Raw genomic sequence first — 8,344 nt, 5'->3', positions numbered from 1 at the left:
TATTTAATATGGATATTATATAAAACTTCGGCTATTTGAAGTGTAGCCAAGGATCCAGAAATAAGTATAAAAGAATTTGTGGAGCTGGATTAATTAATTTCTAATGCTTAAAGGTGTCACATTCATAAGAGCCATTTCCACTTCCTTTTAGCCCACTTTGTCTTCTTGTCACCATAATTTTAATAATCCCATTCATCTGGCTTTTGGTCTACAGTAGATTAGAAGGGGAGGGCCTATCAAACACAATATTTGGACCTTATTTAGATACTGATTCTAACAAAAGACATCTTAAAGATAATTAGGAAAATTGAAAAGATACTTGATAATTAAATGGCTATTAGATGATATTTGATGATGGTAAGAAATTGTGATTTTAAAAGGTGGACACTTGTAGTTATGTTTGTTGTTTGCTTAAGGGTCCTTATCTTTTAGAAATGTAGTCTGGGTTCCAGCCCAGGTACACTACCAGTTCTGTCTGTAGCAGAGGAATTGTCCTACCTAATCACCAGATTGATGTAAAGCCAATACAAACAGGTGTGAAAGCCTTTTAAGAACTAATGCATAATGTATTGTACAAATTCAACATGTGACTAAATAATCATGTTACCTGTTAAAATAGTCATGAAATTAAAGTGTCAAAACTAGTTTCGGAGTTGAAACATACAGTAAGAGATCATCTTAATTTCCTTATTTCCAAGCTCTGCTGCACCTGGATATTTTGGAAAATAGAGGTCACATTTAGCATCATAGGAGAAATATTAATATTGCCATTAGAATTGTTCTGACTTAGCTAGAGCATTCCAGAGAGAATTTTTAAATACTTTAAGGTTCATTTTCAAATACTAAAATATTTCAAATCTTCTCAAATGATGTTTTTAAATGGTTCATACCAGCTGAAAGTGATCTAGGATGGGTCTCCTAAGCACAAGAAAAATCCCATTTCCAGCAAATCCTCACTTTTGAGGGATGATAAATGCCATTCCATGCAAGATTTCCTAAATCTCACTCTTTCAAAGGAACCTGAGAGAGGGATTATCTTTGCATGTAGCCAAATTATGCTTTCTGTTTGTAATACATTTCTAGTGCACAACCTGCTAAGAAGCAGATGAATACGAAGGTCTAAAACTAGGTGGCAGCATGTTGGTCAAGAAAACTAAGTGACGGGAAACAGGCAGAAAGTAAAACGTGGTCTGAGACAGACTGATACTCATTCCCTTTGATATATTTACTACAACAATGCCAGAAAGATTAATTAAATCCAAGCAGGAAGGTTCTCACTCACTCTGAAGTTAATTCCCCTTAATTGAAATGCATTTCTCTATTTTGTCGTAAAATGTTTTGATCCATGAAGAAGAAAACCATGCCAAAGGATGGATGTTCATCTTGGAAGAGGCATTGCAAGGCTTAAATTTATCAGAAAGGAATGGTGTGGTTTTCAGTCATTTCTTGGATATGCATTTTTACCCTCCCTGATGTATCACAATGGTTTCTAAATTGAACATTTTAAATGACTTCCATACATACTTGATGTGAACTGAACATTTTTACAATTTGTCTGTCTATGTTCACTCCCTGGGTAATCTCATCCACTCCCAAGGTTACCTTTATGCTGATGACTCCCCAGTTTGTTTCCTTAGCCCTACGGGACTCTCCTCCACAAGCTCTAAACTCATACTTCCTCCTTGGGATCGTCCTTTGGATGTCTAAATAGGAATCTCCAACTTAACATGGCCGTGCAGAATTCTTGATTTTTGCCTCCTCCAAAACTTATTTCCTCCCGTTTCTCAGTTTCCAGTGACATCACTATTCTCCCAACTGCTGCAATCAAAAACCGAGTCACTCTTGATCCCTCTGTCTCTCACCCTCCACATCTAATCCATCAGCGAGTCCGTGGCTTTAAAATAAATTCCAAAGCCATCCACTTCTCTTCCTTTTCCATCTTTTCTTGCCACCGTTAGTTCTCAGCTATACTATTTCAATAGTCTCTTAATTTATTTCTTTGTTTCTACTCTCTCTACTCTTCAGTCCATTCTCCACACACATATGAAAGTTGTTTTCATTTTATATAAAATAAAATGGTCATATAAAAATTTTCCGCTGGCCTCTTGTTCTTAGAATGAAATCCTAACTCCCTAACATGGCCTTCAAGGCTGACATCTGGCCCACCTCTTGCTGACCTGATCCCACACCGCTCTGCTGTGCTCACTCCACTGCACCACACTGCCTTTCTTTTCCTCAAAATAAAAGCTCATTTCTTTCTGCTCAGAGCTGTACTTGCACTTGTTTCCTCTTTGTGGAATGCTATGCTCCCCACATTCACCTTTTTTTCATTACTCACAACTCGGCTAGAAATTCCCTCAGAGCAGCTTTCTGGACCACATTCTACTATTACCTGTTTTTACTTTCTTCAGAGTGCGCTACTTGCAAATGCCTTTTTTTACATTTTCTTTGTTATGGTCTGTCTACCCCATGTTAACTGAATGTAAGATCCCACAAGGGCGGACTTTGTCCGTCTTATCATTGACTGTCTCCTGCGCACTTAGAATAATGCCTAGGAAATAAATAATAGACTCTCGATATACCCTTGTTCAATGAATGGCATATTAACTTTTGGTTCAGCATTAATATCACTATATCTAGAAAACATTCAGGAGGGAAATCAGGTAAGGACATGGAATTTGGACTTAAAAAGATGTAGAAGGCCGGGCGCGGTGGCTCACGCCTGTAATCCTAGCACTCTGGGAGGCCGAGGGGGCGGATTGTTTGAGCTCAGGAGTTTGAAACCAGCCTGAGCAAGAGCAAGACCCCGTCTCTACTAAAATTAGAAAGAAATTAATTGGACAACTAAAAATATATAGAAAAAATTAGCCGGGCATGGTGGCGCATGCCTGTAGTCCCAGCTACTCGGGAGGCTGAGGCAGAAGGATTGCTTGAGCCCAGGAGTTTGAGGTTGCTGTGAGCTAGGCTGACGCCAGGGCACTCTAGCCCGGGCAGCACAGTGAGACTCTGTCTCAAAAAAAAAAGATGTAGAAAGACATAGAACACAGGCTTAAACTATAAGGTTTGAAGTTACAATAACAAAGCAGCAAAATAAGACAAACTTTAAAAAGAAAAGTCGAACATGAAGGAAAAAAACCTGAGATTGTTTGGATAGATGTCCATGGATACTCCAAGTGGATATGCGTTATCAAGAGCTTTGTATACTGACCAAAGTTAAATTCTACTTTCTCACAAAACAAGTATTCCTTGCTAAGGCGCTAAACGATTAGCAAATGGGCTTGGCATTATGTTCAGGCTTACCCTGGAGACACTGCGGGTTCTGTTCCAGAACCCCGCAATAAAGCAAATATGCCAATAAAGTGAATCACACGAATTTTTGAGTTTCCCAGTGCATATAAAAGTTATTTACACTATATTGTAGTCCATTAAGTGTGTGATAGCATTATAGCTAAAAAAAAAACAATGTACATACCTTAATTTAAAAATACTTTATTGCTAAACAATGCTAATGATCATCTGAGCCTTCAGCCAGTTGTAATCTTTTTGCTGGTGGAGGGTCTTACCTTGACTTTGATGGCCACTGATGATCAAAGTGGTAGTTGCTGAAGGCTGGAGTGAGCACATGCTATTGGAAAAACAACGCCAATATACTTGCTTGATGCAAGGTTGCCACAAACCTTCAATTTGTAAAAAACACAAAATCTGCAAAGCGCACTAAAGCAAAGTATCATAAAACAAGGTATGCCTGTACTATGTTTCTGGTCATTATGATTTACAGATAATAGTCATATGACCCTTTTCTTTCTAATTTGCATTCTTTCTAATTCTGTTTGGGAATTTAGTCAAGACCCATAGGAGAAATATTGTATGAAACATAAGTTCTATCTCTTGTAAAAGAAACTACTTTGGCCATAGTAGATATGTAAGTCTAAAATGCTGTTCGATTAGCAAAGAGGGTCCAATTCTTATCTAGTTATTGTACCTGATTATAAATAACAAACAGCATGTTAAATAATAAACTAGGAAACATTTTTGTTACTAAACATCCCCATATGAGATTGAAAAAAACAAATTCTCTTCCTAAATACTTAGGTCACCTTTGGCTTGAAATGGTTATGTTTCACTTAATAATTAAAATGTAAAATTTGCCATGCTTCTCAATTTTCATAAGTTATTTTTTAAACCTAATGATAAATTAATTTTAAAATGCTACAGCTAATTTTCTTTGTATTTGAAATATTTAAGTTTTAAACACACTAAGTCAACCCACAGCATAAAATGGCACAATTGTTACTCATTTAAAATATTTTCAATATTAAAAAAATACTTTAGAAATCAACTTGTCTAATTCCCTCGTTTTACAGATAAAGAAATTTAAATCCACTTAATCAATTTTTCACCATTTCTTACTTTGTTTGCTTTAGGTTACAACCAAAAAGCCATGTAACTAAAATAACAACATGCAACTTTAAATAGCCTACCAGAGACTAGATTTTTTTTCTAAACAAGATTCATAATTCATAATTTCAGCTTATGAAAGAAGATACTTTAGTTAGTTATGTAATTTTGTTCAGTGAAGCAGTAACAAAATATTCATTGTTCAGGTTGTCTTTGAAGTTTTCAGCTCTTAATTGGATCCACAATTTTAATAATGCTCTCATTTTACATGGTTTCTAAAAGCTTTACAATTCTATGCTGAACTTAACATGGCACAAACTCTATTTGAGGTAAATAATGAATAAAGTATGAACTAATGATGAACCATTTCAGTAATATCACAAAAAATAGAAGAAATGCAACTTTAATCAACAGAGTACATTATTACATCTAGCTAACCAATTCTTTAGAACTGAAGTGTTAGCCCCCTTCCATAAGTGAAAAAGAATTCAGAAAACAAAAGGGTCTTAAGAAGTTTTAATTGGGAGTAAATGCTTCTCCCATTAACAAGCCCTTGGGAAGAATATTTATTTACTAATTATATATCTTCCTTACCTCATACCAAACCAGGTCAATTACTGGTTCCCTTTGCCACATCCAGACCTTTGTAACTCAGAATTGAAAAATGAAGCAGATTCAGTTCAGACTTTGAAAGTTTTAAAGTACATCCTCATGAGCCTAGGGTCCCCAAGCCCCGGGCCACAGACCAGAACCGGTCTGTGGCCTGTTAGGAACCGGGCCGCACAGCAGGAGGTGAGCGGTGGGCAAGCCAGTGAAGCTTCATCTGTATTTACAGCCACTCCCCATCACTGGCATCACCACCTGAGCTCCGCCTCCTGTCAGATCAGCAGCAGAATTAGGTTCTCATAGGAGCATGAACCCTACGGTAAACTGCACACGGAGGGATCTAGGTCCCGTGCTCCTTATGAGAATCTAATGCCTGATGATCTGAGGTGGAGCTGAGGCGGTGATGCTAGTGCCGGGGAGCGGCTGCGAATACAGATTATCATTAGCAGAGAGGCTTGACTGCACAGAGACCATAATAAATCAATTGCTTGGAGACTCATATCAAAACCCTATCAGTTGAGTGGCAAGTGACAATTAAGCTGCATCTGGTGGCAGGCTTTATAGTGTCAAGTGAGCATCTTACTTCAATTGTACAGCTGCATCCAGTGGCAGGCTTTAAGTCAGAATCCAACACTTACTTTAGTCCATGCGTAGGCTGCCCATTATTTTATTTACCACTTCCAACCGCGCTGCTTTCCTGCACTGCACATTTGTCTCGGTCACAGTTTTGGTAAGCCCACAAGCTAACCCTAGCAAAAATGAGTAAAATATAATATTAATAAGTCACTGGAGAGCTTCTTTGAAAAGGAGGAAAGACCCAGTGATGAGACAGCAGAAGACTGCCAACGAAATGAAAGCTGCATTTAAAGGAAAATACCAAAGAGTCCTCCTTAAATTACGGGTTCATTGCATCAGGTGATTCACATTCTCCAAGCCCGCTTTGTATAATATGTGGTGACCAGGATCCAATGAAGCCACAAAAGCTTCACAACTGCTTCGCCACATGGAGACCAAGTAGCCTGCGTTAAAAGACAAGCCTCTGGAGTTTTTCAAAAGAAGAAAATGTGAACATGAAGAACAGAAGCAATTATTGAAGGCCACCACTTCATCAAATGTGTCTGCACTGAGAGCTTCATTTTTAGTGTCTGACCGCATTGCTAAAGCTAAGAAGCCCTTTAATATTGGTGAAGAGTTGATCCTGCCTGCTGCCAAGGACATTCACTGTGAACTTTTAGGAGAGGCTGCAGTTCAAAAGGTGGCACGTGTTTCTCTTTCGGCTAGCACCATAACTAGACAAATTGATGAAACAGCAGAGGATAGTGAGGCACAATTATTAGGATGATTAAGTCACTGTGGAACACAATGCAGGTTGACGAGTCTACTGATGTTGACAACAAGACAACAATGCTTGTTTTTCTGCGATAGATTTTTCAGAAGGATGTGCAGGAGGATATGTTATGTGCACTTTTGTTGCCAGCCAACACCACAGCTGCAGAACTATTCGAGTCTTTGAATGATTACATATGAGGAAAACTGAATTGGTCATTTTGTATCAGTATATGCACAGATGGAGTGGCTGCCATGACTGGATGGGTTTCTGGTTTCACCACTCAGGCCAAGGAGGTTGCTTCTGAATCACACTGTGTCATCGATAGAGAAATGCTGGCGAGCCAAAAAATGTCACCTGAACTAAACAACATTTTTCAGGATGTGATTAAAATTATCAACCACATTAAAGTACATGCCCTTAACTCACGTCTGTTTGCGTAGCTCTGTGAGGAGATGGACGCAGAGCACACGCGTCTTCTCTTATTCACAGAAGTGAGATGGCTTTCTAATGGTAGGTCACTGGCCAGAGTTTTTGAGTTATGAGAGGTGCTCCAGAGATTTCTTTTAGAAAAACAGTCACCACTGGCAGCACATTTCAGTGACACGGAATGAATGGGTCACAACACTTGCTTACTTGTGTGACAAATTCAACCTGCTCAACAAACTCAATCTGTCACTTCAGAGAAGAACAACTGTGTTCAAGTCGGCAGATAAAGTGGCTGCATTCAAAGCCAAACTAGAATTATGGGGGCGACGAGTGAACACTGGGATCTTTGACATGTTTCAAACATTAGCAGAGGTTTTGAAAGAGGCTGAGCCCGCACCTTCTTTCTCCCAGCTGGTACATGATCACCTATTTCAGCTTTCAAAAGAGTTTGAGCATTACTTCCCAACCGCAAAAGACCCCGGAACTGGGAAGATACGGATTCACAACCCATTTGTGAATAAGCCAGGTGAATTGACTTTGTCCCTGCTAGAAGAGGATCAACTGCTAGAGAGCACAAATGATGGTGGCCTACAGCCTGTGCCCATGCACACCACCAGGATGACAAGGACAGGCCCCCAAAGCCTGGCCCTGCTCCCACCAGTACCCAAAGACATTGCACAGGGGCCTGGAGATCGCCCACCCCATCCACCACTGGCATCTGTGCATTCCTCCTGGGGGCATGCAGATGGGCCCACCCTGCATGCTGCTAACATCACAGCTGGTGCCCACCCACAGGCACCACCTGGGGTCCTGGAAACTGGCCCACCCAGCCCACTGCAACCACTGCTAACAAAAGCACATGCTGCCTGGGAGCCTGAGAGTTGTCCCACTACCGCTACATCTATTGCCCATGCCACACATGCTGTCCGGGGGCCCAATGACCCTCCCACCCACCCGGCCTACTGCTGCCACTGTCAGCACCCATGCAAGCCACCGGCCCAAGAATAGGCCTGCTTAGACCCACTAACACTGATGCCTGTGTATGCTACCTGGGGGCCCAAGGACAGGCACACTCGCCTCACTGCTGCCACTACTGGGACCCAAGAACTGGCCCACTTGGCATCCCCATCGCCAGGTAAACCTCATCACAACCTCTACTAACAGCAGCCTAAGCCACAGAGGAAATCACAGGCACCACTGACATGGTTTACAACCACATAAATCATACAAGACTACACTACTCTACATACCCAGAATCAAAGCTAAAGTGCTCTACCCAACCAACAGCACAGATACACCTTCAGGAAAGTCTTCCCCTATGAAAGCCAAACCAAAAAGTTAAAAGAAGCGACTGTAATATTAGATGCACGGATATCAATGTAGGGACACAAGAAACATGAAAAAGAAAGGAAATGTGACACCATTAAAGGAACACAATAATTCTGCAGCAATAGATTCAATGAAAAAGAAATTTATAAAATGCCAGAGAAAGAATTCAAAATAATGATATTAAAGGAGCTCAATAAAATACAACAGAACACAAATAAAAAATATGAAGAAATCAGAAAAACAATTCAGGATATG

This window comes from Propithecus coquereli, unplaced genomic scaffold (genome assembly GCF_000956105.1).
Source record: "Propithecus coquereli isolate 6110/MARCELLA unplaced genomic scaffold, Pcoq_1.0 Scaffold116, whole genome shotgun sequence".
In the NCBI taxonomy this organism is placed as follows: Eukaryota; Metazoa; Chordata; class Mammalia; order Primates; family Indriidae; genus Propithecus; species Propithecus coquereli.
The sequence above is the reverse complement of the archived record's forward strand: the minus strand, read 5'-3'. Positions refer to the sequence as shown.